A 12,500-nucleotide genomic window follows, 5' to 3' on the forward strand; every position below is an offset into this window, starting at 1 on the left:
GAAGTAGACATAGTGAAATGGGATTGCTGTTTGCTGAGCACTATTTGTCCTCATCCCATTTTTTTTTTGTTTGGACTGGAGGTGATGTTTGTTGCCATACCAGAACAGGAGCAGGACGTGGTAGTTCTTGTGGTCGGGACACAGCTCATCAAACACTGAACAACCTTTTGACATTACTTCTGTACATGACAAGGTTGTTCTGTTTTTCAGAAATGTATTTATATTTATTTATTTATTTGAGCCATATTGGACTGCAGGCTACTCTCCCCAGCACATTTCCTCTATAAGTTCAAGGAAAAACAGGTTATATATTGGTTTCTTTTCATATCTCTCAAAAGGGAGCTGTCAATCTTGTGTCAACAGTACAGTAATGGGCTGGCATGGATTAGTGACACGCTCTTCAGAGTTTATTTAAAAAGAAGATAAAAGAAAAGAAAACAAATCCTTAAGTGTTGTGACAGGCGTCATAACATACACCCTCATGATGACTGAAAAACATAAACTATGAACAAAAAATGTTAATTGGGTTGCGTTTGTCCCCCCCCCCCTATATAAATAGGCCATACAGGGCCTCTGGGTTGGAATAGAGGAAGCTTGTCTTTGAACTGAAAGAGGTACCATTGTTACCAGGAAAAGTCTTTGTTTTCAACATCAGCATTTGTCTCCGGGGGGGGGGGGGGCTTATGGTGGGAAACTGTTCTAATTCTCAACACAAACCGCTTGACAAGTAGCAAAAGAATGAAGGCATTGTTTTGTCCCCTCTTTCTGTAAATGTTGGATTAAACTTGTCACTGGTTAAACATCAGCCTTCATGTTTCCAGATCTGCTCTCGCAGGATAGTGATTGAGTTTCTGGCTCATTCTCTGAGTTGTGTTAGTTAAGGCTTATGGCTTGTGCTTCAGGCCGGGCTGTGTCATTACTAAGGGCTGACTCCTCATGGGTCTGCTCTGTACAAGTCCTACATTTGGCAATGTGTAAGGCACAATACATACAGGTTTAATTACATGTAGCTATGTGTAAGGCACAATACATACAGGTTTAATTACATGTAGCTATGTGTAAGGCACAATACATACAGGTTAAATTACATGTAGCTATGTGTAAGGCACAATACATACAGGTTTAATTACATGTAGCTATGTGTAAGGCACAATACATACAGGTTTAATTACATGTAGCTATGTGTAAGGCACAATACATACAGGTTTAATTACATGTAGCTATGTGTAAGGCACAACACATATAGGTTTAATTACATGTAGCTATGTGTAAGGCACAACACATATAGGTTTAATTACATGTAGCTATGTGTAAGGCACAACACATATAGGTTTAATTACATGTAGCTATGTGTAAGGCACAATACATACAGGTTTAATTACATGTAGCAATGTGTAAGGCACAATACATATAGGTTTAATTACATGTAGCTATGTGTAAGGCACAACACATATAGGTTTAATTACATGTAGCTATGTGTAAGGCACAATACATACAGGTTTAATTACATGTAGCTATGTGTAAGGCACAATACATATAGGTTTAATTACATGTAGCTATGTGTAAGGCACAATACATACAGGTTTAATTACATGTAGCTATGTGTAAGGCACAATACATACAGGTTTAATTACATGTAGCAATGTGTAAGGCACAATACATATAGGTTTAATTACATGTAGCTATGTGTAAGGCACAACACATATAGGTTTAATTACATGTAGCTATGTGTAAGGCACAATACATATAGGTTTAATTACATGTAGCTATGTGTAAGGCACAATACATACAGGTTTAATTACATGTAGCTATGTGTAAGGCACAATACATACAGGTTTAATTACATGTAGCAATGTGTAAGGCACAATACATATAGGTTTAATTACATGTAGCTATGTGTAAGGCACAATACATATAGGTTTAATTACATGTAGCTATGTGTAAGGCACAATACATACAGGTTTAATTACATGTAGCAATGTGTAAGGCACAATACATACAGGTTTAATTACATGTAGCAAGCAATGTGTAAGGCACAATACATATAGGTTTAATTACATGTAGCAAGCAATGTGTAAGGCTCAATACATAGGTTTAATTACATTTAGCAAGCAATGTGTAAGGCACAATACATATAGGTTTAATTACATATAGCAAGCAATGTGTAAGGCTCAATACATAGGTTTAATTACATTTAGCAAGCAATGTGTAAGGCACAATACATATAGGTTTAATTACATATAGCAAGCAATGTATAAGGCACAGTAGGTTTTGTGAGAAATTATTGCTATAGGATACTATAAGGCTACGTATTCGCTTGCCTTGTGTCTGAGAGAAAAATGCCTGTGGTATTGCTTAGTGTATACTCGTCTCTCTCTTCACTCAATCCCACTGCAGAATATCTTTTCCCCAGCAAGTTATTTTTTAATAAAGCAAAGCAGTATATTGTGCATCTAAAATCAAATTAAAATCCAATGGGCTACCAACAGTGGGAATAAACTCAGAGCAGCAAACAGTCCTTTGAGCATTGAAATTTCTTAGATCTGTGTTAAATCACATTCAAATCGTTATGTTGTAATTATCCTTCTCTGTTCTGTTTTCATGGGCACTTTGTTGAGTTTTGCTCTTGTATGCTAATATATGAACATGATGGGAACAGCATTCTGTTTCCTTCCCCCTTTGGGATATAAATTAATTAAGTCATGCCTGATGTTTGCTGTAGTGAAACCAAAGCTGTTTTTGAAGGTAAACATGCTTTTCCCATAATCTTTTCCCATCTTTTCTCATAGGCACTTGTAGACGCACGGTTCCGTTAAGGAGTCAGGGTTCCGTATGGAGTTAGGGTTCCGTATGGATGGAGGACCCAACGGTTCACACAGATTGGGTCGTTTGTCGTTTTATGGCACATGGATAGGCTCTTTTTTGAGCATCATGGGTCACACTATAACATCCACAGATAGACACCCAGAGGAAAAGCACAGGCAGTGGCTGCACACAGACTCTGGGCCTGGCCTGCCCCCCCCCCCCCCCCCCCCCCCAGTCTGGCTCCCGTCCAGGTTGAACAGTAACATTGCCTTGTTAATTATCCATGGGTGGAGGAGTTGCATCCAGCGCCGGGTGTAATTTTCATTCAGCCATCAGACAGCCTGTAAACATGTCTGCTGCTCAGACTCTCGGCAAGCTCCTGACACAAAACACAACTCACCATTTGCCCTTTCCTTGATCGTTTTGTCACGTTGATAATATTTCTGCATCTTCACAAAACCATGTTTGATCTTGTTTAAGAAAAAATATTTTGATCTTTCAAGTTTCAAGAGACAATAGTGTCATGCAGCCAGCCTATAGGCTATTCCACTACTACATGACTGTAAAGTAAGGAAAGATGCATAATCTAGGCCTGTTTATTCAAACAGAAAAGAATGACACTGGTGGTGCTCATGTCAAGCTGTGGGTAGGTTTAAAGAGGAAAGCCAATCTGTTGACTGTAGGCTCCCACAGCAATTCAGTATCAGAATTTAAACAAGGTGTCTACAGACATGTAGGCAAGAAGGCTAGTTGATGAATGTATCATATGAATTATTGGTATGCTACAGTAGTATCAAGAAGCTGAACCAATGAGCTTGGCTTCTTTGAATTACAAGGTCTTGAAGGTTGAAAATGCTGAAATTATGTTTTTGCAACATTGTAAATTATGGGATGGGCTGTGGTGGACCAACAACCCTTGAAATCTCTTATTAGTCAGTGATGGGTCTGTGCTGGCTGTCAGTGGGCTTCTGACTGTCTCTATTGGTGTACACATAGTTAACAGCAGAGGCAGATGTTTAGACATTTACATTAGACCAGGTATTGTGATTTTGTCAGTTACCAAATGTAATGTCTTTATCTATCATCTTTGGTATGAAATAATACTAGGGAAAGTCATCTCTGTTATATCAAGTGTAAAAGTATCCCCTTGGATCAGTACAAACCAGGGTCTGATCATAACAAAGTTAAACTTTTGTCTTTTATCAGAACCCCCCCCCCCCCCCCACACACACACACACTTGTGTCAAATACTCACAGGCACACATATGTGCATGTTGTTTACTGCTCAGAATAAGCAAGGAGTAAAAATGTAGCCTATTTAAGTTGGAATGCATATTAAGGTTAATTAAGTATTCATTTATTAACGTTCTTAACATACCGTGGGCTGTACAACAAATGCAGAATATTTCCATGAATTTCACGAGTCATTAAAGCTCGACGCATCAGTGCAGGCTTTAATTTTCATGCAGCATACTGTCGCAGCAGGACATAAACGGATTTTGCGTGCGGCTATTTTCTCCAAACCGACCGCCCTTTAGGCATCGCGGCATCCCAGCATATACCAGAGAAGCCTGCTTGCATTTCGTTTTACCACTGGTAGTTTAAAAGTCACACTCCTGCAATTGGAGTTGTTTCTCTGCTGTATAAAAGTGCTGCGTGTGTCAACTTAGCACTGCGGGTTTGCCTGGCGTATCTCTGTTTAGGAGAATTGTCATTGTTCCGAACAGGTAATGGCGCCACCCTTCCCCCCGCCCAGTTCTTTACCCTGCTAGCGATGTATTATGAAGAGTTCATTGCACACAGTAATTGGTGAGCAGATAATGTAGTCAGCCCTCCGAAACGCCCCGGCTGCCGAAGCTAACCACAATCACAGTGTTAGACAGAACTGCGGAAAACTTCTGTTATTGCTTAGAGTCAGTTCTGGATACATTTGTGGCAAGAGTGGATGAGAGAAGGTAAGTTGCTTTGTTTAAAGGTAGCACGATTGAAAGACTAGACCGGACGGTGATACGTGTATTATCCGTCTGTTTTATAAATGCTCGGTTGTTTTGTTTTATTTTGTTTACAATGGGAAAGTAACTCCTCTCATTTGAAAGAAGTAATATGCGTCATTTTAAGCAATTATAAGTTTTAAATAATTCGGTGACATTTTCAAGTCATCTAATTGGGATTTACGCGAAGAAGCGGTCTGCCAATGTTAGTCGAGTCAAGCTAACTTTTTGAATACTAGTTTTAACAAACACAATGGCTTCTCTTAAACGAAATACATACATTACTTTTTCCATTCATCTGATATTTATTTGTCCGAAGTTACTTTATCAAGACAAAAACACCCCAACACAAGTTAACGGACCTGTAGCTTCACCGCTAGCTAGTTATACAGCAACAGGCAACTTGGAAATACCGTTACACAGATTCGTGCGGATGCGTCCCTATCGTCTTGGGATAGGGAAATGCATTGTAGAATTAAGCATTCGTTTTTTAATGAAAGCGATTAGCGTTTTGTGTGTAATACAGAGTGTAAAACTCTTTAGGTAGCCTACTCATCTGCCCAGCAAGGATCTTCTTATTCTCAAACCAACTTGCACTCAGATTTGAAACTACACGAAGCTGTCGCACTTTTAAAGTAATATCTATGCACCTGCTTTCTTCTGGGATTTGTGTGAGTGGCTTCATCTTCAGTCATCTCAGTGCCTAGATTTTCAGAAACGGACTTTTGCATCACTCGGTACGCGCAGATATCTAGTAATCGACATTTTTTTTGTTGAAAACCGTGCGCTTTCCTTATGTAAACCCTCGAATGCAAACCCACCAGAAAGATGGCTCATGATCATCCTAACCGGTGACTTGGAAAACAGCAGTTGCTTGCGCAGTTACACATCTGCCTCGTTGACGTGGATCAAGATTAACCTCAAGATATTTCATTGTTTCAGAACAGCTTACAATAAATACAATGGCCATGACCAGCGAACAAACAAATGTACTCTTCGTTTTGATTAGTTTCGGTTGTTATAATTGCAGGGCATGTAATTAACCCTTTCTTATCACGTCTCAATGGTTTTCTCCTCCATATTCTGGATAATCAAGCATGTCCTGCATGTTAGGCACTCTTCCATTTGGCAGCTCTGTTCAGTTTGATGAGAATTACGCCGCCTTTTTGTGCTCCTTGTCATCCCATCATGTGGTTAGGAGAGTGCACATCTTTTTGGCCTAGATTCAGGTGACCTCTCTGTCACGCAGATGGTGAGAAGGAAAACAGCGGTGGTTGCCAAAGCAAAGTGATGCTGAGGGCTGGGTGCCCACCGAACGAGATTCCCGCGCGGGCGCTGTGAGTCTGTGCCCAGGCCCAGGCTCATGACAGCTCATCCCCCCACCCACCCCTTCTCCAAACTGCCCTGTGTGACCATGGCAATGCCTTGCCTGGATTCCTTCTCACTGCTTAATCTTTTCATTATGCGCAATTTTTCATGCATTGTCTTTCTCTCTTGCCCTCACACTTTTTGTCCTCGCTCTCTTTCTCTCTCTCTTTCTCTCTCTCTCTCTCGCACGCCTGCGCTTTCTCTCTCTGCTGTCCTTATCGCTCTGGAAATCATTTTATTTTTTATAGTCTGCCTCTTCTCATTTCTCTTGCTGTCTCCTTCCATTACACCCCCACTGGCTCCGTCTGTCACATTACAGATGAAGAGGTACATGTTTGCTGCTCTCAGTCATCTTTCACCTGCGCCTCTCTCCCTTCTCTCTCTCCCTCTCTCTTCTCTCCCTCTCTCTTCTCTCCCTCCCTCTCTCCTCTCCCTCTCTCCCTCCCTCTCTCTTCTCCCTCTCTCTTCTCTCTTCTCTCCCTCCCTCTCTCCTCTCCCTCTCTCCCTCCCTCTCTCTTCTCCCTCTCCCTCCTCTTCCTCTTCCTCTTCCTCTCTATCTATGTCTGTTTGCTCTGTTCTGGGCATGTGTGGAGATCACTGATGCCCACCTGCCCAACTGTATTGTCTGCACAATCTGGCTCAAAACACCTCACTGCTAACACCCAAACTTTCTAAAATCAGACCCAACCCTTTTTCTGGCACTAGGGATGTCTCCCTCTGTGAGATCAGTAGTTTTTTCTGGACATAAAGCTGAAGTTTCTGAACCGGAAAACCTTTTTAAACAAACAGGTCGAGCAGCCGTTGCACAATGCCTTGTCTGACATGGGTTTTCATTCCCTGAGTAGGCAGGATTTGTAATTCATTTCCTTCTATCTTGGTTACTATTAAGATACAGACTGATTCTGAATGGAATATAGTCCACTGGGTGTTGGGACTATGAGTACCACATGTCCCTCTGTCTAAAATTAGATGATTTTTTTAGATTAGATTCAACTTTATTGTCATTGTACAGAGTACAGGTACTGAGACAACGAAATGCAGTCTAGCATCTAACCAGAAGTGCAAAATAGCAATAAAAGTGCAGAGTATGTGCATATGTAAAACGTTCGCTAAACCAGATCTACTCCCAGGTAGTTTGGTTGCTGATTACATAATATCAGTAATGCAATGGCATGACAGATGTTTTGCTGTTTTTTTTTTTTTTTGTTGATCAGGGGCCAGGGTCGAAGAGGGAGGGCAAAACTTCTGAGATGGAAAATTGGCTGGTGGTCAGAGGAATCTGCTCTTGTTTGATGTGGAATTATAGTTATGAGGTTATAAGGTTTGATTTAATGCAAGTTGATGTTGCATATTTTATCTCATAAATCTCAACCCCCATGCCTTGTCCTATTTTCGCTGTTGGTTTTGAAGCGAAGACTAGCCGTGGAAGCGAAGTGCCAGACTAGGGGGGTGTGACCGTGCGCGGTGCTGAGTCCGGGCCGACTTCATTAGCGGTGTGAATGTTGACGGCCGGCGTGAGAAAGTCTGATGGTGTTGTCAAATATGGTAGGCAGAGAGAACACGAGTCATCCTCTCACCCCTGAGAATGAGAACGGACAGTGGCCTAGATAGTCAGTCACCAGAAGTTTTAGAATGCTCACTGTAATTAAAACAACAACAACAAATGTGTATACTTGGGCTGGGGGGGGGGGGTGTTTAACATTTTCTACGTTTAGTCTAATGCCTGCCTTGCTGCTCAGGGTTGCTTGGCATGCCAAGAGGTTTAGTGGTCAGCGCCCCACCCCAGCACCATGGCCTAGGCCTGGCAAGCAGACGTTGTGGTAGCTCGCCCCTGGAGGTGAGCCAGGCAGCGGAATTAGAGGTGATTAGAGGGGTGTTGTGGGCCGGGGGAGGCAGGGCCGCTCTCCTCTCCTCTCCGATGCTCTGGCCAGAGATCGCTGTGTTGCATAACATCTCGAAGCTGGGCCCTGGACAAGCTGCCATGCCATTAAAGGTTTTTAGCTGTCTCCCTGCTCCCTATTGATAAGTTAATATGCAGCGATATGGAATTTGGGCTAGGAGTGGATTAGCGCTTTTCAGATGTCTGCTTTTATACGCGTTTCATTCAAATTTGATCACAGAATTCTGTCAGGGCACATTTGCTTAATCCAAACCATATTTGGAATGGTGTTATGCTGTTTAGGCTAGGCTATACTCAAGGGGCTTACCATTGTTGTCATCATCCATGCACTTAACCTTTTTGTTCCCACAGGGAAGCAAAGCAACACTAATTTAATTCAGACTCATTTGTAAAAGCACATTTCCTTTTTGTAACGAGCCACCCGATTGACAGGACAGGCCGGATGGCTAAAATTAACCCAATGGCCTTCCAGTTTAGCGGTCGGATATTTTGACTTGCTCTCTGTACAAATAAATCTATATAAATAATCTGTTTATGTTTTGTGTAATTAGGTTCTCCGCCATTGCCTACCCAACAAAGTAAAAGGCCAAGTGTCATTACATTACAAGCTAATCAGGGGGGGCTGAGGGTTTTGTTTATCCCCTCCAGTCCCTCACCGCAAGGCCGTATACATACACACACACTCACACACACACACATGCACTGCACATAAGTTCTCGCACTGACGCCGCGTTGTCGAGCGATCATTAAAAATGAATTGGTTTAAGGGTTGGGCGTTTTCACCCACAGAACCATTACCATTTCTTTCATGAAAATATCATGTCTTATTTTGTCAGCTCAATGAGTGCAGGCCTAAGACGGAGGTTAGAAACATTCCAGGGATGCCAAGCATCATTTGGTGTTTTAGCTGATGCCACTTGCCGCTGAGGAGTAGTTGTGTGCTGGCTGGCTGGGTCCTGATATGAAGCAGATTGATGGGAATGTGTCTCTGTGCCCCCGGGGGGTTGGAGGCCCCCGCGCCGCGTCGGCATCCGTCTGGGTGATTTGATGTGGCAAGCAGTCACAGAGCAGGAAGCGGCATCTTTTAGCACGCCACCACGCTCCGAAACCGCGCCACCATGGTGTGGGAAGGCTCTGGGATGCGACTGGCCTAGTCCCTCCGCTGTGTCGCGGTGGTCGGGCCGTCGGGATCTCACAGGCTGAAGCGAGCAGCGTTTGTGAAGACAGTCTGTGGTCTGTGGGATGCAGCCCAGAACATTCCTTGTTGGTTTTTTAATTGGACTCTTTCTGCCTTTAACCCCTGCATCCCTGCCTTAGAGTCCTTGAGTGTGTTGACATGTATTGTCATGCTCTGTGCTTTCTAGTGTACTTTTAATATAATGTCGTTGTGTGGAGGCCAACAGCTACTAAACCTTGTTATTATTGTGAATGGACTTGTTGACCAATCGCTTGTGGCTTCCAGTCAAAGCCATGTGATTGCCCTTGTTGTTTACTAGGACTGAAGACCAATGGGACCACACAGTTGTCTGAGGACTAATAAGGCTCTTCAGTAGTAGCACCGGTTACGTTATACCCCCCGCCCCCCCAGACAGATCCTCTGAGCAATGGTCCAGACTAATCCCAGCGTCTGATCTGGCTAATCCTCCTGCATGACCTGCTCCTCACCTCCTCTCCCTCCACCACCATGGCCCTCCTATAGGATCTGACAGTTTGTGTGTGTGTGTGTGTGTGTGTGCGTGCGTGCGCGCGTGTGTGTGTGTGTGTGTGTGTGTGCGTTTGACTGCATCTCACCTTCTCCCGCCTTCCTTCAGCCCAAGGAGTTTCCCGCCTAAACCAGGCGCCCTGAACTCCTGATGGGCTCTGCCTCAGCAAGCCACAGGGCTGGGAACAGATGTGTCTTGAGCACAAGCATATCTCCAGTCTGAGCCAGGGCTGTCACGAGGGGTTTTTGTGGGCCTTGGGAAGCTGGGTGTGGACATGTTCATCTGCCTAGTAGTAAACAAATAAAACTTGCTGCTCTCCGTGTCAACCCTGTCCTCAAGTGCGCAGAATCGGCTGGCCGCTCGCTTTGCGCTTGTTTGACGCTCACGCCAAGCACTGCATGCGACGCTGCCTGAGCGTTGTCCGCTGCCTAGCAACAGGTTGCTGTGCGTTATGGCTTTTAATTCATTCGTCATGACTGTTGTCTGAAGGTCGCTCTGTCTCTTGCGTTTGTGTGACTACTGAGCGGCTCTGAACTTGCTGGAGGAAACAATGTGTCCTGGCTGCTAAGAGGAGGCCTGATTTATTGGTCCTTGTCTGAGTTCTTTTAGAACCAGCGGCTGTGATGTGGTCTGGCGATGACATCAGAGACTAGGGGTCAACTGTGAGTCTGTGCTGGGTGAAGACAGCTCCAGGGGGATCAGCTGACCCCACACACACACTCACACACTCGCTCCCTGTGTTAGTTTAGGACAGTTTGACTGAAGTCACATTCTCTCTCTCTCTCTCTTTCTTTCCCTCTCTCTCTCTCCCTCTCTTTCTTTCTCTCTCACGCTCGCTTGCTTTGTTTGGGTTGGAAAGAAGAGGGCAAAGAATGTTGCCTTTGTTAGTTTTTTTTGTCCATTTTCTCTCTCTATCTCTCTCTCTCTCCCTCCCTTTTTGTCTCTTCTTCCATCCGTCAGGGTCAGGGGTTTGCTCTCATTTGCCTTATTATTCTGTTAGCCTGTGCTAGTCTCACTCATAGTGTCTGTTCCTGGAACAGTGCCCTGAAGCCAGCCTTCCTTAAAAGCACATCAGACAGTGATGCGCGCGGACAGATCTCAGATCTCTCTCTCTCTCTCTGTCTCACACAGTCACTCAAGCCCTCCTGCACGCACGCCCGCCCGCACGCACGTACACGCACGCCCGTACACACACACACACACACACACACACACAGACACAGACACACACACACACACACACCTCACTGGCATTAAACCCCGCTGGGCATGGACTGGGCAGGGATAATATGAAATGCATGATCTTGGAGTATCCAATGCATCAACACACTGCCACATCCATCTGCACTTGGCACCCACTTGCACAAAGATAATCACACTTTTTTCACCTAGTTCCTCTTATTCTGACACACGCGCACACACACACACACACACACATATTCACGTGGCGTGTATTACGCACTGCTGTATTTAGCCCGTGTGGCTTGGCCGGGTCTTTAAGTGGCTCAGCAATCATGTCACTCACGGTGGGGGTGACATCACACCTCTCTTTCACTTAGAAACCTGGGGGGGGGACCACTCGGCCTTCATTATGCCACGCACCCACTCAGACACACACACACACACACACACACAAACGCAACGCATCCACAGCATGAGTGTCCGGGCTCAGGGGCATCGGGCAGGGAGGCTTTGAGCTCAGTGAGAGGGTCTGCACTGCCAGCCACACACACAGGGCAGCGATCACATTTACATGGTCATGTGGCAGACGCTTTTGTCCAAAGCGACGTGCAAGGGCTCACGCCGGGTGGAGGGCCTTCAGGAGGGGAAGAGGAAGTTGTGTGTGCGTGGGAGCTGAGGGGGGAGGGGCTGGTTTTGGCCCTTAAATGCTTTCAGTGCAAAGGGCGTGGGAGAGTGATAAAAACCTAACAACCCCCAGTTCAAGGTGTGTGTGTGTGTGTGTGTGTGTGTGTGTGTGTGAGAGAGAGAGAGGCAACAAAAATGAGATGCAGGCCATAAAATAGTTTCCCTTCTTCTTGCCCACAGATTTTGTGACGTGTGAAGATCCTCAGTCCCGTTCACAACATCGCCAACCCAGCAGCGGAGGGGGGAAAGGAACAGAGGTGATCTTTCAACTTTGACCCCTGCAGGTTCCTGTCGGGATTCTGCCACTGTGCGTGCGACTTGAGCTTGAGAGGCCCAGACGAGGAGTAGCACACACACACACACACACACACACACACACACACACACACACACACACACACACACACAGCTCTTTACGGTCTTGACGGACGGGAAGACGTGAGAGATTCCGTAGGGTGTGGGAGAAAAAGACGAAGGGAAAGGAAAGGAACGCCAGAGCTGAGGTGTGAAAGATAGAGGACAAGTGGGGAATTCCACAAGGCTGAAGTCAGAACAGGCGTGTGGAACACAGAACAGGGGTTACCTCTCCAGAAGGCTACACACACACACACACACACACGCACCCACACACACATACAAACGCCTCAGCACAGGACCGCTCCGGGGATTTAAGCCAGATGTCAAGATAAACGTACAAGAGTGCATCATCATCATCATCAACCAACAATTTTTCTGACTTCTCTGGGATTTGTATTCCTTGTACACTTTTTTTTTTTTGCCCCTTCGTCTTTGGAAAACATGCCCTTGAGGTTGAGTTCTGGGGCCTTGTGGACGGTGTAACGCTGGTGTCGGAGCGGACGTGACTTG

This window comes from Sprattus sprattus (genome assembly GCF_963457725.1).
Source record: "Sprattus sprattus genome assembly, chromosome: 12".
NCBI classification, from domain to species: domain Eukaryota; kingdom Metazoa; phylum Chordata; class Actinopteri; order Clupeiformes; family Clupeidae; genus Sprattus; species Sprattus sprattus.